Raw genomic sequence first — 20,835 nt, 5'->3', positions numbered from 1 at the left:
TTTAAATAATTTATGAAACAGTAAAGTCTTAAAATATGAATTACATAGCCTTAAAAGTTCTAGATCCTTCATGGATTTTATTTTTGGTTTATTATTGCAGGAAAATACATACAAATCTTTTGAGAAAAATAACAAAACCAAGACTTTTTTTCCCAGTATGCTATAAGCGAGCTCAATAAATGTTTCAAAGTGAACGATTTTTCTTGTCCATATCAAAATAGAATACTCGTCAAATGCTATTAATAATTTAACTTAGAATAGAATCATAAATATGCATGAATGGAAGATCACTTCCTGTATCCCCATGCTCATAAGACCTTTGACAAAACATTTCCAGAAAGATAAACAGCTGCCCAATTTTCAGGTATCTCCAAGCACGTCGATGCCAGAGGCTCTGAGAAAAAGAAAAGGCTTACATGACATCTTCTGTGACCTCTTGAGCTGTGTTGGTTGTCCCCTCCTCTGTGTTCCTGTTCATGCCTGTAACACAACTCCTAGCATGTCCCTTAATTATCTATTTACACATCAATTTCTCACAGGAAAGTTTCCCAAGCATTTTAGTTATCCTTGCTTCTTATTTGAGAAAGTAAGCTCAGAAAAGTTAAGTAACTTGCTTAAAGCCTCAAAGGTAGTACCTGATAAAGCCAGAATTCAACTAAGAGCTATGAGTCCAAAGCCTCTCGAATTCTCCATCATACTATGTTTCTGCCTCAAATATGGCATCACTCCTAATGAAGCTGGTGTTCAAAACATGCCTGCTAATTGATTACATGTACAAATGCCTTACATGTACATGTTCTGGGTCACCATGCTGGGTACTGGAGAGAACTGTGTGAGCAAGATTCCCATTCTCTATTCCCCAATTCTTCACTTTGGACCCAGCATCACATGGTTTCCAGGCCCGTGGACTCAGGAAAAGTGGCATTGGACATGCAATTACAACACACTGTAGAGACATGGCATCAAGGTAGAGATTAAAAGAAGGGACAAGAATAGCCACTTAACAAGGGTAGAGTAAGAGGGAAGAGGGGAAGAAAAGAATGTTGAGGCCAGGGAACTGGCATATACAACATGTGAGAGACAAGAAAGAGCATGTTTTGTTAAAATGAGAAAAGCCCTGTAGAGCTAGGGCTCAGAGAGTGCAAGCGTGACACTGCAGAGGTGTACAGGGACCCAGCCAGAAGAATCTCAAGTGCATGCGAAGAAGTCTGGGTTTGATTCTAGGTGTAACAGTGAGCACCTGCAGGGCATTAAGCAGAGGAACGTTACAGATTTTGGGTTCAGAAAATCGCTGGTTATAACGGTGCAAAAAGAAATGGAGTACATGGCTGATTAGAGGCTGGGAAGCCAATGACTGAAGCATTGAAGAGGTGAAGATGATGACTCTAGAACTTCTTCCCAGCATACAAATGTAAATAGATCACTGTTTACTTTTTAAACATGTTCATATTTTTTAAATGTGAAGAAACATACCTTTCTCACCTCTCTCAGAGGGTTGTTTTTAGGATAAAGTGCACAGTGGCAATGCTGTCTGCCTGAGACAGGACTGTGTGGTGCTAAGAGCACAGGATCTGGAATTAGAGTCTGGATTTCAAACCTTACTCCCCAGTTCCTGACTATGAAAACTCTGAGCAAGTAACACAACTCCTCTGTCCCTCAGTTTCCTAATCTGTAAAATAGAGATAATAATAGTAACTGATTCATAGGCTTTATTGAGAGGACTTAATAAAATAATCCCTGTTTTATTTATTGTCTTATTTCCAGCAACTAGAATTTTTCCTGGTATGTAGTACTTGCTTACTAATGTTAGTATTTATTTGAAAATTGTAAAGGATTATGTAATTTTAAGGTGTCAACGTAACTTAAAAAAGATATTTAATGTCTACAATTTCCCACCACCAAAAAAATCATATTTTTAAAAATCCACAATCTCTCAAGAACATATCTGTTCTTATAAACATAAAGGTAAGTTTGCAACTTTCTCTTTCATTTCTTCCTCAACTTTTCCATGATGTGCTTTATCCTTTCAAACAAAATCTCTTCTGTTTAACACAGTTGTAAACCCCAACTTTCAGGCTGGCTGGGGCCCAAATGCCTTCTAAAAATCACTGAATCCTGCTCTGCCTGTAGACAGAGGCTGTTCCAGTGTACAAGTTGTTGACACATTTGAAAGACCAAAATAGTTACCAATGATTAGAAAAATTATGGTTCTTTCGTGGAAGGAAAGCACTGTCATTTTAAAGAGATGGTTTCCTCCTCCTGGAGGAACGTAGAGACTCTCCGGCCCCCACTACCCTTCTTCCCATTCCTTCCAGTAAAAGGTTTTCGCCTCCATCACCAGCCGCAGGTATAGGGCTTCAATGGGTAGAACCAGAATCCACTAAACTACTTACCACACACAGTAACAAGAGCACACTTTTCACTTTGAATTTTTATTTTTTATTGCATTAATCATTTGATCAGATAAACCGGATCTGTTTGCCATGTGCCCTACATTCCACAGGTATTGAGGTCTCCATGAGAAAACCCCCTCAAGCGCATCACAAGGTTTCCATGTGAGCTATGACAAATTAGAAATCAACAGGCCATACTCAAAAAGAGGGCAAAGCTGGTTTCCATCTTTATTCAATGGAGAGTGAAAAGGAGAAGAAGCATTCATTGATAAAGGCTATTCCTGGCCAATTATTTAGCAACTAGTATGACACTGATTTACCAACTGTGTAGAATGTCAAGTGTACCTACCAGGTGGTAACTGTGAGCTCTGTGGAATGACATAAACTAAATAAAACAAGGGATCAGGGAAGGAGGAAGGGCAAAAAGTAGGAGGAAGAAAGAAAGGAAGAGGGATGGAGGGAAGAAGGATTGAAAAAGAAAAAGTTGTATAGTTTAGTTTGACCAAAAGTCAATTTTTAAATAAACAAGTACTAATAGCACCTCTCTTAGGCGACTAAAAAAACCTCCCTTTCCAACAATGTCTTTTTGTTTTAATTAATAATTTCTTTTCACAGAGGAGAAAAAAAGGAAAAAATATTTCATCTGGAGAGGAGAAAGAGGCCAACTCTCAGAAACAATGAGCTAGATTTTTATCTTAAGTCATACTATGCTCAAGATCCTCTAGGTAATTTTGAAATAATCACTTCCCTATTTCCTTTAGCATTGGAAAGACTATGTAAATGTCCTCCATTCAGCATGCTCTCTGGTCTTGGATTTATCTACTAATATAGTCATGAAATTACCTTTGACATCCCCTGAAACCCAGCTTTCTGCTAGACTGTGATCCTTTATCCTCAGATCCTGAAACATCCATAGAAAGGGAACCCCAAAGTGCAAGTGCACACACACAAACACACACACACACACAGTCTTTCTGCCTTCCTAAATCTAAAAGGTATAGTAACACCATAAATTAAAAGAAAATAAAATTAATTTTCAACAAAATTTTCTCATTCTCTAATATCAGGTTTCAGTTAGATATTAATATTTAAAATATCTTCTAATACATTATTCTACCTTCCATTTGAGGAAAGGAACAAATGTAAACACAGATATGGTCCCCTCCCCTTTGTAACCTTTCTTTTCTTTCCATTTTTTAATAGCTGCAAACTTACAGGACTTCTGCCTCTTAAATCAAGTATTACTAAATTTCTACTTCAGCACCTTCTGGAATGACAAGATTCCAAATATGTAATAAAAATAAATTGCCATTAATAGCTAGGTCTTTGGCAGAGTTACTGGCCTGTTTTGTTTACTTACCCAGTGCCGGTGTGATGTTCTACTTTGGGCACAGCTGTGAACAAGACTATTAATAATCAGCCTGCATCAAAAAGGAGTCAGTTCATAGTTCTGTAATTCAACGATTTTTTTACTCTTTTATAAATTGAAGTTGTTCACATAGTTCAAGATTGACCTATTAAAATCTCTGATTTTTTTTTTTTTTTTTTTTTTTTTTTTTTTTTTTTTTTTTTTTTTTACAGAGTATCCCTCTGTCAGGTTACAGGGCAGTGGCCTAATCTTGGCTCACTGCAAACTCTGCCTCCCAGGTTCAATCGATTCTCCTGCCTCAACCTCCCAAGTAGCTGGGACTACAGGTGCCCACCACCACACCCAGCTAATTTTTGTATTTTTAGTAAAGAAAGGGGTTTCACCATGTTGGCCAGGCTGGTCTCGAACTCCTGACCTCAGGTGATCCACCCACCTCGGCCTCCCAAAGTGCTGGGATTACAGGCATGAGCCACTGCACCTGGCCTCTGTTTTTTTTGTTTGTTTGTCTGTGTTTTTTGTTTTTTTGAAAAAAACCTGTGTGGTTTATGAATAAAACTACCTTAGAAAGAGGGCAACTGGCACACAATCCTGAGAGCCTGTAAACCCCATTAACCTAGGCCTGCAAGGAAATTTTACCAAATTCAACAATATGAAGGGTCCTCCTGAATGATCACGAAGTAAGTATAAATATGGTACAAAATAATCTAATAAAGACTGGCTCATCCTAGTTTGTTCCAGGATAAGATCACCACAGTATTTCACAGTTTCTTAGGAAAGCATTGATACATTGCTATTATTGATATTTTCTTTATCAAGATTCCATTTGTACACGGAAAGATTCAGAGTCAAAAAAAAAAGTCATCAAATTAAATCCATTATTTATTTTAGTCTCTCACACAAGTGGCATCGATTCACTGAACCTGACTGTGGGATATAAGCATGAGTGGAGAATGGGTGCAGCGGCTCAGCCTATAATCCCAGCACTTTGGGAGTCTGAGGCGGGCGGATCACTTGAGGCCAGGAGTTCGAGACCAGCTAGGCCAACATGGCGAAACCCTGTCTCTACTAAAAATACAAAGATTAGCCAGGCATGGTAGCACACACCTGTAATCCTAGCTATTGGGGAGGCTGAGACACAAGAATCACTTGAACCCTGGAGGCAGAGGTTGCAGTGAGCCGAGATCACACCATTGCACTCCAGCCTGGGCAACACAGGGAGACTGCATGGGTGAAAAATTTTAACCAGCCTCACTCCCATCACTTTCCTGTATTCAGTGTCATAATCTGACACTTAAGTGCTCTCTCTGCATTTCCCACGTCAACCATTCCGGAACCACCACCCACTCCACCATATACTTGCTTATTTGCTCAAGAGCTTAGCTGCTCTAAGCATACTTGTGACCAAATAAATGTAAGAAGAGACAGTTGCTGTCTGATTTCACCAGGTGGAGGTAAATGCTTGAGATTATCCATAAACCAATCTATTCCATAATGTCTCCTGCAGAAACTTTTTTCAATATTCTAATCAGAATTACTGTTTTCTTCCTCTATGCACACTTAGCCCTTTGTCACTACTATTGTCTTTATATTATTCTCTCTGTGTCTCCCTCCACCCCAACTGAAGGCTCTTCGAGCATCAGGATACACAGGGGAACCATCGCAGTGCATTACAATGGCTCTCAAAGTGTGGCCTCTGAACCAGTGGCATCAGAATCCCTGGGAACTTGTCAGAAAAGCAAAATTTCAGGCCCTACCTCAGACCTACTGAATCAAACTCTGGGGGTGGGACCCCAGCAACCAGTGTTTTAACAAGCCCTCCAGGTGATCCTGACGCAGGCTCAAAATTGAGAACCACTGGTATATTGGAGTAAGTATGGGTTTTGGAAGCAGATAATCTAAGGCTTTTAAATTCCTACGGTGCCCTTTATTAGCCAATGATATTAATCAAGTTGTTTGCTATCTTTGAGTTGCCTCTACTCACTTATGAAATTCATGACTTCTGAAAATATGCTGAGGGATGGATTTTTTTTAATAACATTCTTTTCAATAAGTTGTGCAAGGACAATGGGATATCCATCTGCAAAAGAAGGAAAGTGGACCCTCTACCTATCCGATAAAAAAGTTAACTCAAAATGGATCAAGATTTAAATGCGAGAGTTAAAGCTATAACACTCTTAGAAGAAAACGTAGGTGTAAATCTTTGTGACCTTAGATTAGGCAATGGTTTTTTAGATATGACGCAAAGAGGACAAGAAACACAAGAAAAAATACATAAATTGGACCACATCAAAATGTAAAACTTCTGTACTTGAAAGGACACTATCAAGAAAGTAAGGAGACAACACACAGAATGGGAGAACATTTTTGCAAATTGTATATCTGATAAGGGGCTTGGTTCCAGGATACATAGGGAGCTCTTACAACTCAACAATAATAAGATAAATTGCCCATTTTAAAATGAATAGACAGCCCCAGGTGCAGTGCCACATGCCTGTTGTCTCAGCTAATTGGGAGGCTGAGGTGAGAGGATCCCCGGAGCCCAGGAGTTTGAGACACAGCGGAACTCCATCTCTTTAAAAAAAAAAAAAAAAAAAAAAGTTGGGTCGGGCGCGGTGGCTCATGCCTATAATCCCAACATTTTGGGAGGCCGAGGCAGGCAGATCACCTGAGGTCAGGAGTTCAAGACCAGCCTGGCCAACATGGCAAAACCCCGTCTCTACTAAAAAATAAAAAAATAAAAAATTAGCCAGGCGTGGTGGTGGGTGCCTTTAATCCCAGCTACTCAGGAGGCTGAGGCAGGAGAATTGCTTGAACCTCGGAGGTGGAGGTTGCAGTGAGCCAAGATCACACCACTGCACTCCAGCCTGGGCAACAGAGACTCCATCTCAAAAAAAAAAAGAAAAAATTGAAGCCCGGCATGATGCTTGTAATCCCAGCAATCCACTTGAGTTATTTGGGAGGCTGAAGTGGGAGAATCCCTTGAGCCCAGGAATTTGAGACCAGCCTGGGCAACATAGCCGGACCCCATCTCAAAAAAAAAAAAAAGAATGGAAGTTTCTCCAAAGAAGATATACATATGGTCAATAAGCACATGAAAAGATGCTTAATGTCATTAGCCATCAAGGAAATGCAAATCAAAACAACATCAAAATATCACTTCACACCCAGTAGAATGGCTCTAATCAAAACTACAGCAAAAAACAAGTTGGCGAGGATATAGAGAAACTGGAACCTTTGTACACTGCCGATGGGAATGTAAATGGTGTAGTCATTTTGGAAAACAGTCTGGCAGTTCCTGAAAATGTTAAACAAAGAACTGCAATATGACCCAGCAATTCCACTGCTAGGTTCATACCTAAAAGAAATAAACACACATATCCACAAAAAAACTTGCACATAAGTGCCATAGCAGCAGCCTTGTTCATGATAGACAAAAAATTGAAACAACCCAGATGTCTATCAACTGATGAATGGAAAAACAAAATATGGTAAATCCACATAATGGAGTACTAATACATGCTACAACATGGGTGAACCTTGAAAACATTATGCTAAGTTAAAGGAGTCAGCCACAAAAGACCACATATCACACAATTTGATTTATATGAAATGTCTAGAATAAGCAAATCTACAGAGACAAAAAGTCGATTAGTCTGGTTGCCTAGAGTTGTTGGAGCAGGATTGGGAGGAATTGGGAAAATGAGGAATAACTGCTAATGGGTATGGGGTTCTTTTTGAGGTGATGATATAAATGTTCTAAAATTGTGGTGATGGCTGCACAACACTGTGAATCTACTATAAACCATTGAATTTTACTTTTAATTGTGTGAACTATTTGGTATGTGAATTCTATCTCAATAAAGCTGCAACAAAGTAATAATGACCACAAAGATTTTCAGCCATTAAATATTAAAATATTTAATAAAAGAGGCAAGTTTTAGGAGGGAGCTTAAGAACAGTACAATTCTGAAATCTGAGGGAAAAACTGTGAAGTCAGTTCATTTGTATTCTCCTTGGTTATAATACATCAAAAAAGCTAATACAAAAGATAAGAATGAAATTAAAGAGAAGCGCTCTCCACTGCTGTTCTCTTCAGTTCAACATGGTGACCTACCGGGCGATTGGCAGCCTCAGCCGCTTCTCTGCCTTCAGGATCCTCCGCTCCCAAGGTTATATACGCCGCAATTTTACAGGGTCCTTTGCTTTGCTGACCAGAACCCATATTAACTATGGAGTCAAAGGGGATGTGATAGTTATTTAAATTAACGCTCCCCATTCAAAGATAAATACGCTGAATAAACAAACAGCTGCATTCAGAGTTCACGGAAGTTATGAATGAAATCTGGGCTAGTGATCAAATCAGAAGTGCCATCCTTATCTCACCAAAGCCAGGCTGCTTTATTGTAGGTGCTGATATCAACATTTTAGCCACTTGCAAGACCCCTCAAGAAGTAACACAGATACCACAAGAAGCACAGAGAACATCTGAGAAACTTGAAAAGTCCATAAAGCCTGTTGTGACTGCCATCAGTGGATCCTGCCATTTTATGCCACTACAGAATAGCAACAAAAGACAGAAAAACAGTATTCGGTGCTCCTGAAGTCTTGCTGGGGATCTTACCAGGAGCAGGAGGCACACAAAGGCTGCCCAAAATGGTGGGTGTGCCTGCTGCTTTTGACATGATGCTGACTGCTAGAAACATGCGTGCAGACAGGGCAAAGAAAATGGGACTGGTTGACCAATTGGTGGAATCTCTGGGACCAGGACTAAAACTTCCAGAGGAATGGACAATCAAATACCTAGAAGAAGTCGCAATTACTTTCCCAAAGGACTAGCTGATAAGAAGATCTCTCCAAAGAGAAACAAGGGATTAGTGGAAAAATTAACAGCGTATGCCATGACTATTCCATTTGTCAGGCAACAGATTTACAAAAAAGTGGAAGAAAAAGTGTGAAAGCGGACTAAAGGGCTTTATCCCACACCTCTGAAAATAATTGATGTGGTAAAGACTGGAATTGAGCAAGGGAGTGATGCTGGTTATCTCTCTGAATCTCAGAAATTCGGAGAGCTTGCAATGACCAAAGAATCAAAGGCCTTGATGGGACTCTACCATGGTCAGGTCCTGTGCAAGAAGAATACATCTGGAGCTCCACAGAAGGATGTTAAGCATCTGGCTATTCCTGGTGCAGGGATGATGGGAGCAGGCATTGCCCAAGTCTCCGTGGATAAGGGGCGAAAGACTATACTTAAAGATGCCACACTCACTGGGTTAGGCTGAGGACAGCAACAAGTGTTCAAAGGATTGAATGACAAAGTAGAGAAGAAAGCTCTAACGTCATTTGAAAGGGATTCCATCTTCAGCAACTTGACTGGGAAGCTTGATTACCAAGGTTTTGAAAGACAGACATGGTGATGGATGCTGTGTTCGAGGACCTTAGTTTTAAGCATAGAGTGCTAAAGGGAGTAGAAGCAGTGATTCCAGATCACTATGTCTTTGCCAGTAACACATCTCCTCTCCCAATCAGTGAAATCGCTGCTGTCAGCAAAAGACCTGAGAAGGTGATTGGTAGGCACTACTTCTCTCCCGCAGACAAGATGCAGCTGCTGGAGATGATCACAACCGAGAAGACTTCCAAAGACACCAGTGCTTCAACTGTAGCAATCGGTCTCAAGCAGGGGAAGGTCATCATTGTGGTTAAGGATGGACCTGGCTTCTATACCACCAGGTGTCTTGCACCCATGATGTCTGAAGTCATCCGAATCCTCCAGGAAGGAGTTGACCCGAAGAAGCTGGATTCCCTGACCACAAGCCTTGGCCTTCCTGTGGGTGCCGCCACACTGGTGGATGAAGTTGGCGTGGATGTAGCGAAACATGTGGCCAAAGATCTGGGCAAAGCCTTTGGGGAGCGGTTTGGAGGTGGAAACCCAGAACTACTGACATAGATGGTGTCCAAGGGCTTCCTAGGTCGCAAGTCTGGGGAGGGCTTTTCCATCTATCAGGAGAGTGTGAAGAATAAGAATTTGAATTCTGAACGGTATTTTAGCAAGTCTGAAGATGCCTCCTAAGTCTGAAGTCTCCTCAGATGAAGACATCCAGTTCCGCCTGCTGACAAGATTTGTGAATGAGGCAGTCACGTGCCTGCAAGAGGGGATTTTGGCCACACCTGCAGAGGGAGACATTGGAGCCGTCTTCGGGCTCAGCTTCCCACCTTGTCTTGGAGGGCCTTTCTGCTTTGTGGATCTGTATGAAGCCCAGAAGATAGTGGACCGGCTCAAGAAGCATGAGGCTGCCTATGGAAAAGAGTTCACCCCAAGCCAGCTGCTAGCTGACCACACTAACAGCCCTAACAAGAAGTTTCATCAGTGAGCAGGCCTCATGCCTCACTCAGTCAGTGCACTAACCCCAGCTGCCGGCAGTGCTGGTTCTCCAACAGAGTGGCATCTAGATTTATCAGAGTAACGAGAAGGAAGACAAACTACGGCATTGGGTTTGCTCCCTGATTAAAGTGCCTTCAGCCAAGATCATCTCCCCCTCCTGGTGAAATCTGACTGTGAATTAGAGTTTGCGCTATTGGAAGGTGGAACCCACTGTGCTCATTGTATAAGCCCTGAGGCCTAGAGTGGCAGCCAAGAGCCATCTGGAGCCATCTCTTTGCCTGTTCCTGTCAGAAGGCCAGGGTGGCCAGGGGTGGTGAGGGCAATTCTGCACCCAGACAAACACATAACAATAAAAACCAAACTCTGTAAAAAAAAAAAAAAGGAATGAAATTAAAAACATGAATTACAAGAGGCTTTCAACATCCTCTTTTCATGTTGTTAGCAAGCCAGAAAACACATTCCCCATGGCATATGTTACAATTTAAATTTCATTCAACAATTAAATCATTGTCACATTAATAGTGGTAGTAGGATTTTAGAGCTGGGGCCCCAATGATTATTTATTCCAACTTCCAGATTTTACAAAAATAGACTGCTCTAACATTTTCCATACCACTCCACACTGCTTCCCCATCAGTGTGCAGACATTAATTTTTACTTAATGCAATTCTAATAAACTGTTTTCTGGAACATGTGTTTCATGGCCTCAAGAATATGATTTTTTTTAATTTCTTACACTGTTTTCTTTTCACATTTAGTTGACATGAGCCTTTCTTTGTTTCAATGACAGGTGGTGATGGTTTCCTTTGTGATACACACATCATAAAACAGTCGCCTTCAGCTTTTGTTTTTTAATAGCTTGCTTACATAAGTTTTACAGAGCTATGAAAGAATCAAATAGCAATCAAAATATTCTTCATAATCACCGTTAATTTCTAGTTGATTCCCAGTGTTAACTTTTTCAATCTGAGTTCAAATTTGGTGTGCCTGCATTTTAGTTCAGGATCAGATATTTCCCAGTGTTCGATTGTTTCAAATCCAGAAAAACAGAAGAAGAGTCTGGCATTTTACATTCCAGATCTCAAAAGAACAATCTATTTCCAAAGAAAAAATATCTTAAAAATATTTTTTAAAAACAAAGGTAGTTTTCTCATTTCTGTTTTTCCACTTGCCACATTCTTTAGGTTTTTGTATTGACTCCTCTTCGGGGGAGAGTATATCTTTTTGTGACATATTGGCAAGTGTATATTTTAATTTACATGGTGCATTAGGCCATTCTTGAATTACTATAAAGAAATACTGGAGACTGAGTAATTTATAAAGAAAAGAAGTTTAATTGGCTCACGGTTCTGCAGGCTGTACAAGCATGGTGCTGGCATCTACACGGCTTCTGGGGAGGGCTCAGGGAGCTCTCACTCATGGTAGAAGCAGGAGCATGCACGTCACATGGAGAGAAAGGGAGTAAGGCAGGGGAGGTACCATACACTTAATCAGATCTCACGAGAACTCACACCAGGAGATGGTGTCAAGTCATTCAAGAGGAATCTGCCCCTGTGATCCAAACACCTCCCAACAGGCTCCGTCTCCAACACTGGGCATTACATTTCAACATGAGATTTGGTCAGGGACAGATGTCCAAACTGTATCACATGGTGTCATGTAACCGGCCAGAATCACTAGAAACACCAACATCCTTTAATACTGAAGTATGCATCTCAATAATTCTGTGTAACTATGAGAATAATAAAGGTTACAAATGGGACCAGTCATTTATGAAATTCTTTCAAAGATCTGAAGAGGTAAATGATCATCTAAGCAAACTCTGAGAGAATCAGGCTGAAAATATTGGCCACTATTATTATTAGCACATTTTCCTTCTCTTTCACAAATAAATAGGTACAAAACAGTAGTGGCTTCTTGATCCATAAAGAAGCTTTATTACATTTTTATTAAATATATATTTTTGATGGAAATATCTCACAACCTTCTGAAGAAAGAACTGATATAAAAAATAAAATAATCTGTCCATTTATCACCTTTCCCTAATTATCCTTTCCTCTTCATTCCATTGTCACCACACCCTTCCAGGTCCTCATCAAATTATGCCAGTATTACTCTATCAGCCTTTTGCCCAGCCTCCCGACCCCTACTTTAAACACATCCGGCTTAATATTAAAATAACTAATTTTATTACAACACCATTTTCCACAGAATCATTCTATGCTTACAAGACTGCAGAAGCCCCTGTAACCCACCATTGTGTCTAAATTCCTCTGTCCAGCTTCCAGGGCCTCATATATTGTGGCATCACTCAATCTTTCCAAAAGTATTTCATGTTCCCCCACACATAAACCCTCCTCCACTCAGGAAGGCAGATGTTCCACAAGACAAGAAATAATGAGAGGAGAATACAGTTTGGGAAATAATAATAATTTCTATTATTCATTAAGTGTATGTTGTGTGCCATTAATTGTGCTCAGCACATTACATGTGCTATTTCATTTTACCCGCACATAAACCTTACGTGACAGGTTTCATGATTTTACAGAGTGGAAGCTGAGCCACATAGAGACTTTCTTCTTTAAGGCCATTAAGCTATTAAACGGCAGACCTGGCAGCCTTATGTCTCACTCCAATGCTCAAGTTCTTATCCACATGTTGACTATCACTTATAGTAAAAGTGTACTAGGCAGGTGGATGTGCAAATCCAAAGCTCGGCGGGGAGAAACAAGGGTTATATTTTTCCATCACTGGCTTCTAGTTAACTGCACCTGTTGTTATGAGTGAGCCTGTCTACGGAAAATGTGTGTAACGAAGAGAAGAAACCAAGAATAGAACTCTAAGCAATGGCACCACTTACAGGGTGTACAGAAGAGAAGGCCGCAAAAAAGACTGGGAAGGTGTCAGGAGAACCAGAAGAGTTATCCAGTACAAATCAAAGAAGTGGGGTTTCAAGTCACACTAAAGGGGAGTAGTCAGCTGTGTAAAGAAAAAAAAATCAAATAAGGTCAAGTAAGATAAAGATTGAAAACTGCTCATTAGAACTGGTGATGAAGAGCTGGGATAACTCATAATTTATCATCCAAACTAGGACAGTTTTGAGGGTGAAAGAGGGCTCTATTAACAAATACCCCAGGAACACTGAATATGGTGGAAACAAAGACATAAGGTCACCCTATTAAGAAGTCAGTAGTGGCCCTTTGTGAGAACCATATGAAGAGAGTAATGCAGTGACTGCCACAATGATATGAGTTCAGGAATGAATGTGTGTTGAAAATAGTATGTAATCTTTCAAAAAACTTAGTTTATTCCTTCTTTACTCCCACTGCTTCACTTGACTAGCCTTTAAAAAAGAAAGGCTTGGTTTGATGAATGGGTGAGAGAAAAGGTGAGTGTTAGAGGTGAAACTGCCCTTCACTTACTCCTTATCCATTTGTTTGACTTCTTCCTCTTGACTCTACTGAAACTACTTCCCCAAATGTCCCCAGTGACTTCCAACCAGTGCTGGGAGTGAGTGACCTTTACTGTATCCTCTCCTTCATTAACTTCCACAGCACTGGGCATCGTCATATGCCCCCAGTCCTATCTTGAGACTACAGCTCTGAATCATACCTACTGCCTCTTTCTTTGACTACATCTCTCTGCTCTCTTCTTGCTCATTTAATCTTAAAAATGTTGGTGTGTTCTAAGTTTCTGCCTGATACACTTTCTCTCCTTTGCCTATTCTCCCTCTCTCAGTCATCTCATCTATAATCACCATTTTCACCCTCACCAGTCATGCAAGTGATTCCTAAATCTTTTCCTCTGTCCTCAAATTCTGCCATGAAATTAATTTCATTTCAAACTGCTGGCCATATATCTCTCTCCAGGTGGTGGGTCCACAACACCTCCCTAAATATGTCAAAAGCATACAATATCTTTTTCTTAAATTAGCAACGCACAAATGATCTATTTCTGTTAACTCCCAAACAAATGAAGTCTAAATCCTCAGTCTAGCATTTAAGGATATTCATGATATGGCCAAAGACCTACTTGTAAAGATTTTGCTTCCTCTACATGTACAGTAAGGTCTAAGCACAAAGTGCTCTGTTATTATCCTCTGAACATTATCTTGGAACCCACTCTTAGAGAGGCTGGGATTATAACACTGATGATTGCTACTGTTTCTCCTGGAATTCTCTTCTCTCCTCTACACTGGTCAAGATTAAGCCAATCAGAAGTCTCAGTGAGTATCCTTATTAAATGTGTCCTCCATTCTTCAATCTCAAACTTCGCTTTGTATTACTCTTAAGGTACTTGTCATTTTCTATCTTATCATAACATATGCATGTGTCTTATCCTCCCTAGTATATTGGGAACTCCTTTAAAAGAGGATATGTGGCCAGGCACGGTGGCTCACACCTGTAATCCCAGCACTTTGGGAGGCCAAGGCATGTGGATCACCTGAGGTCAAGAGTTCAAAACCAGCCTGGCCAATATGGTGAAACCCCATCTCTACTAAAAATACAAAAATTAGCTGGGTGTGTTAGCGTGTGCCTGTAGTCCCAGCTACTCAGGAGGCAGGAGGCCAAGGCAGGAGAATCGCTTGAACTTGGGAGGTGGAGGTTGCAGTGAGCCGAGATAGTGCCACTGCACTCCAGCCTGGGTGACAGAGACTCTTTCTCAAAAAATAAAAAAGAGGGTATGTCTTTTCACAGATGTACAACAGGTATTTATTGTTTAGAATCAACAGTTATAATTAGTAGAATAGATGCATTTGACATCTTAATACATCTTACTTGAAAATCCATTATTTTTATCACCCTCAAAAGTAAAAGAAAAACTGACAGCTGTTTATGCTCTGATATATTAAACATCCTCAGTAATCATTATTTTAAAACTACATCTCTGGTTTATGAACATATAATGTGAGAGAACAGTTTATCAAGTAGATTAATTTTTAGGCACATCAAGATTAATATGATCATTTAGTATAGTACATTTAGGCAATTAAATTTTTATAATATAAGTAAGTACAACAATAAAACCCTTTAATGCCTACTGTCAAAGCCTAGAATTGTGAATTAATTGGTTATAATAGGTTGTGATTTGAAGTGGAACTTCTTAGTCATTGATTGATTAAACCAACTAATGCCTGCAAAACATATTTTTAACACCTCAGTGTATATCACCTGGTATTCTTTGTTTAACAGAACTGTACCTTTAAATACAGCTAATGCCAGATGGTCTCCTCAGAAAAAAAACAGCAGGAGGCAACATATTAATGCCACTCAACAAGCAAGTCTGCAGACAGCCAGCCAGTGAAATCTGTCTTCAGTTGCTAAGCCGTTCTGTCACCATGGCAACACCTACTTCAGAAAAAATATTGGATTTTCAAGTCAAGTGAGCCACCCACCTTAAAATTCCAGATCTTCCAAACTATGATCACCAGATACTTTAGTTAAAATAACTGCTTAGATTTTTTCCATTGACCTAAAATCAGGGCTATCTTGAAAACCATTTGCCTTTCCATTTTTAAATGTTTATTTACTCTCAGTTTCTAACTTTCCTGATTTCTAGATAAACATACTCAATTTAAATGTATGTGTATGCATATGTATACACATGCACATTTGTATATATGTACCTATATGTATATATGTACCTATATGTATTTATACACCTATATACATATATGTATATATGTGTATGCATGTGTATATGTGTGTGTATATATGTGTATATATTAGCACTTGTAGGCTAACAGTCCTAAATATAAAGAAAAATCTTAATGTCTCAGAAAATTGTCACTGGTACATGCTCTTATCAATCTTTTACTAATATTATATCTGATGTAAATAAGCAGTTAATAAAATAAGTTTATGTATTAATTAGAATAATTAATTAATTGAGACCAGAACAATATTCTTTTTGTTACCAGCCTCTAAATTATTTAGTATGAATGTACAAGATAACATTAAAACCTTAGTGGGGTTTTTTTTTTTTTTTTTTTTTTTTAGAAATGGGGACTTGCTCTGTCGCTCAAGCTGTGTACAGTGATGCAATCATAGCCCACTGCAGCCTCCAACTCCTGGGCTCAAGCAATCCTCCCATCTCAGCCTCTGGAGTAGCCAGGACTATAGGCATGTACCACAATGCCTGGCTAATTTTTCTTTCTTTTTTTTTTTTCTGGTAGAGACAGGGTCTTGCTATGTCACCCAGACTGGTCTCAAACTTCTGGCCTCAAGCAATCCTCCCATGTTGGCCTCCCAAAGTGCTGAAATTTCAAGCATGAGCCACTATGCCTGGCCAAAAGCTTGTTTTTAATACAGCTCCATTTTTAACTGGAAATGATTATTTGTCCTATAAAAGGGAGATAATCCTGTTTTATCTGATGAAAATGCAGAGAATCTAAAATAATATTTGGAAATACATTGTATAATCAAGATAAGATGGTAGAAAGGATGCTTACTTTGAAAGCATGGAAAGAGAGTGTCTAAGAACATGGCAACAGCTTCCACTCAAGTCACATGGTAAGAAGGAATATTTCCCCAAAAAGGGAAGAGAGGAGCTAATATCAGAAGGGAGGAAGACAAAATAAATAGGTGTCTAATATACCAAATTGTGTATTTAAGAATGTAGCTATATATACATGTATATTCTAATCTTGGTTTTGCCACTTACAAACCTGTGATGTTAAATAAATCATTTAATCTCTTTGGGCCTCAGTTTCCTAATTTATAGAATGGGGATAATTATAGTACCAAACCCATAAGGGATATGTGGGTAAGTCGTGCCTTTAAACATCACTTGGCATATACCAAGCATTATTTAAGGGTGAGCAATAATATATAGTACATTCATATTCTCTCCACAACATTTAAACATTTTTCCTTGGCCTTTCTATTTCATCTTTAAACTTTATTTTCTAACTTTCTCTGTGTTTTAATACTTTTTGTTTTCAGTTGGCTTCACTTTCTTATTTTTATTTTATTTTAATTTTTATTATTTGTTGAGACAAGGTCTCGTTCTATCACCCAGGCTGGAGTTCAGTGCTGTGATCATGGCTCACTGCAGCCTCAACCTCCTGGGCTCGAGCCATCCTCCCACCTCAGCCTCCTGAGTAGCTGGGACTACAGGAGCATACCACCACACCTGGCTAACATTTTGTAATTTTTTTTTTTTTTTTTTGTGGCGACAGGGTTTCGCCATGTTGCTCAGGCTGGTCTCAAGTGAGTCTGAGTGGTCTCAAACTCCCCAGCTCAAGTGATTGTCCTGCCTCAGCCTCCCAAAGTGCTGGGATTACAGGCATGAGCCACCACACTCAGCCTTCTTCTCTAGCCTTAAATATTATATTTCTGTCTATCTTATTCTTTTTAATAATCTCCATTATCTTTTTTTTTTTTTGAGACAGAATCTGGCTCTGTTGCCCAGGCTGGAGTGCAGTGGCACAATCTCATCTCACTGCAACCTCCACCTCCCAGGTTCAAGCAATTCTCCTGCCTCAGCCTCCAGAGTAGCTGGGATTACAGGCATATGCCACCACACCCTGCTAATTTTTGTATTTTAGTAGAGATGTGGTTTCATCATGTTGGCCAGGCTGGTCTCAAGCTCCTGGTCTTGAACTCCTGGTCTCAAGTGATCTGCCTACCTTGGCCTCCTAAAGTGCTGGGATTACAGGTGTGAGCCACCATGACCAGCCTATCTTAACTTCTTACCTGATATTTCCAACATTTGATAGCTCACTTCTTTAGATCTATCTCAAAGTCAAGTTGTAGGAGTTACAGAGAGAGACAGAGAGAGCATGGTGGGTCATACCAACAGTTCTTACAGCACCCAATAAGTTCCCTAGCCCCGTTAAAGATGACTCCAGGAACAAATTCAGGAATATGATATAAAATATCTCCCAGGGACCAAAGACCTCATTGTGCGAAGAGCAAATCTGGTTATCTAAAAAGTATTTTTAAATGGAAACTTTGCCATATTTTAGATTTCAACACACACATACCTTTTTTCCTTTAGAGGAGGGAGAAAAAAAAAGAGGGCAAAGCAAATGAAACGTCTTTAGGGCAACTCCTTTTTGTGAGAGAAAAAAGTTGCAGTGGTCTTAGAATAACCAATTGGATGAAAGCCAATAGTTTTTGTTTACTTAAGAGAAGGGAGAACTCCTCTTACTATCAGAATTAGCCCAGTCTATACAGGCGAGATTAGGTTCACAAACCTTTCATGACAAGTGTTTTGGGCGTTTTTTGTAATTCTATTTCTGAAATGCTTTGGGCATCTACATGTTATGCGTGTGCCTAGTGAGCATTCTCTGAGGGTTGAGAAATATTTCCCAACTATCCTGTACAATTCTCTACATGTGAATTATCATGTAATCCCTTTGAACTACATATCATGCACAGAATTTATGATTTCAAGTTCTATCCTGTGCTATTTAATTTCTAAGCTGAACACATATTTAACAGAAGGCAAGAAAGAAGATGAAATGTGGTTCACACATTTTTCATCATAATCCATTTATATAAGATAACTTGGAAAAGAATCTGTAAGTCATTTTTATTAGTCTGTCAAAGAAATGGCTGCTAATAAAACTGCCAAATCAAATCATTACCAGTACTGTGCATTGACCCTTGGCATAGGTAGAACTTTCTTTCCATCTCTGCTTCCTAATCTCTTACTTGACTAGGCTCTGGACTCCCACTCTCATTAATACCCAAAGGTTAGCTCTATGCACAGGTCAAATGTCAAATGGAGAATTAAAGCAATTGTCTGAATAATTCAGACTTAATACTTTCACCACAAATAATATTATAATAAAAATAAATTTTACCCCAAATTAACCGTGAAATTATCTCCAGTCTTTTCATCACCTTATTAGCCCATTTCCTGCTCATATGAGAACACACCCTTTCACATAAACATCAGCCAGAAGACTTTGGAATACTTGGCTTGCTAATATCCTGACTATAAATTACCAACAGAATTCATCAACTAATCATTTCGGTAGAGTTTGTCACAGGACAAAAATCAAAACAAAAAAAACGTCATTCACACGTATATCATATATTCTTAAATTCCTACAGTAATTCATACCACTATTTTCTGTCCAATCATTTAAGGAGGCTCTTCATTCCAGATATAGTTCCTTTATATATTTCTTCTTTTTAATAAAGGCTGTTCATTAAACATGCAATATATTATCAATGATTCTTATAACATTTTAATATGTTTCATAAAACTTTCACAAACCTGGAAATAAAGTCCTTTGAGAAATTGTGTGATGATTCTTGGTTTGGAAAACATTCTCAACAAATATGTGATCCCCTTCAGCACAAGTAACATTTTTCACATAAAAAAAAATTTTAATAGGGGCAGAATCTTGCTATTTTGCCCAAGCTGGTCTCGAACTACTGGGCCCAAGCAATCCTCCGCACTGAATCACATTGAAATGTAATGCAGACACATGAACAGATCAACACGAGTATGTTTTTTTAACAGGAAACCTCACCCATTTATATTATTCACTCTTAACTTCCAGCGACACAACACATGATTCATTCTGTGTGGTGCACACAACTGAGGGTTGCCCTTGCACACCACAACACCCTTCCCAGAGGCCCACTCCCAATGGTCATGTTCTCTTAGGACCAGGATTCCTAAATGGCCAGTCATGTGGGAGATGCCGGGCTTAAATTCAAAAAATTACTTGAATCTATTCGCAGAAGCACTGTGGAATAGTAGGTATCTGATCTTTGCTAATAAGTTCTCATAATTGTATTGTAACTTATATGGAACAGTCCTCCCTTGGGCAATCTTGGTTTTTACCAGTCCCTAACTCAAAGCAAAATTAAAGCACTTCATGCCATCTCCCAAAGTAATTTACTTCACAAATCATTATGGAGCACTGTAGATCTGCTGATGTCCCCATCCATTATTTCTGTTTCCCCAAAGTTTCTCTTGAGCCACCAGCCCTTAAGTCTTTCTCTTCTCTCTCTCTGACTCTCTACATACCCTCTGACTCTCTACATACCCTCTCCTTTTTATCCACTTTAGGTCCTCAGCCTTCCTGAAGGCCCAGCCCTCCAAAAAGTTTATCAGAGCAGTCTTCCAACAAAAGCTTGTTTCTTCCTAGAGAGTGGATTCTACTGCCAAGAAAAATAACATTTTCTGTAGGTACTTACAGTGTGCTGGAGTGATTTATTTCAATGCTTTCCTGGTTTTTTGCCACCCTAGGCCCTGTCTATCCACCTCCGGCACACCCATAGCCATTTACAGGTCACAGGTCAAGAAGTTCCGCTCTAAGGATTTGAAAACATAACTGATAAGTTACATTCCAGTAACGCCCTCACAGACTTCAGTTCACATAAACAGCTCATGACCCTCCATGACCAATAAGAAATAGTTATGTTCATTTCTCCAACTGTGTACATTGTTATGGGAAATACTTTAAGAAGAGTGTCCAACTGTATATCAGAAAATGAGTTCCAAGCCTCCTGGGCTTCAAAACCTTGGGCAGGTTGTTTAATGTCTCTCTGAAGCTCAACTTAATCATCTATAAAATGAGAGTGCTCCTTCTAGCTAGGAAAAAACTATAATTCTAATGTTTCACAATTCTATGGAACACTAATGAAGATTGGGTTTAACATCAGGAGTAATTCAAAATAAATTTACCCTAATCAAAAACCTATAATTGGAAAAATTAGTTAAATACT

The 20,835-nt window shown here is 39.4% G+C and overlaps 1 protein-coding gene and 1 pseudogene across 1 annotated transcript in view; one reads left to right on the top strand and one right to left on the bottom strand.

Annotated features, from left to right (window-relative positions):
- The window catches only part of CPE (carboxypeptidase E), a 120,208-nt gene that overhangs the window by 84,235 nt on the left and 15,138 nt on the right, over nucleotides 1-20,835 (bottom strand).
- Nucleotides 7,865-10,196, top strand: LOC100612090 (trifunctional enzyme subunit alpha, mitochondrial-like; annotated as a pseudogene).

This window comes from Pan troglodytes, chromosome 3 (genome assembly GCF_028858775.2).
Source record: "Pan troglodytes isolate AG18354 chromosome 3, NHGRI_mPanTro3-v2.0_pri, whole genome shotgun sequence".
Taxonomy (NCBI): Eukaryota; Metazoa; Chordata; class Mammalia; order Primates; family Hominidae; genus Pan; species Pan troglodytes.
This window is presented reverse-complemented; position numbering and strand designations above follow the sequence as displayed.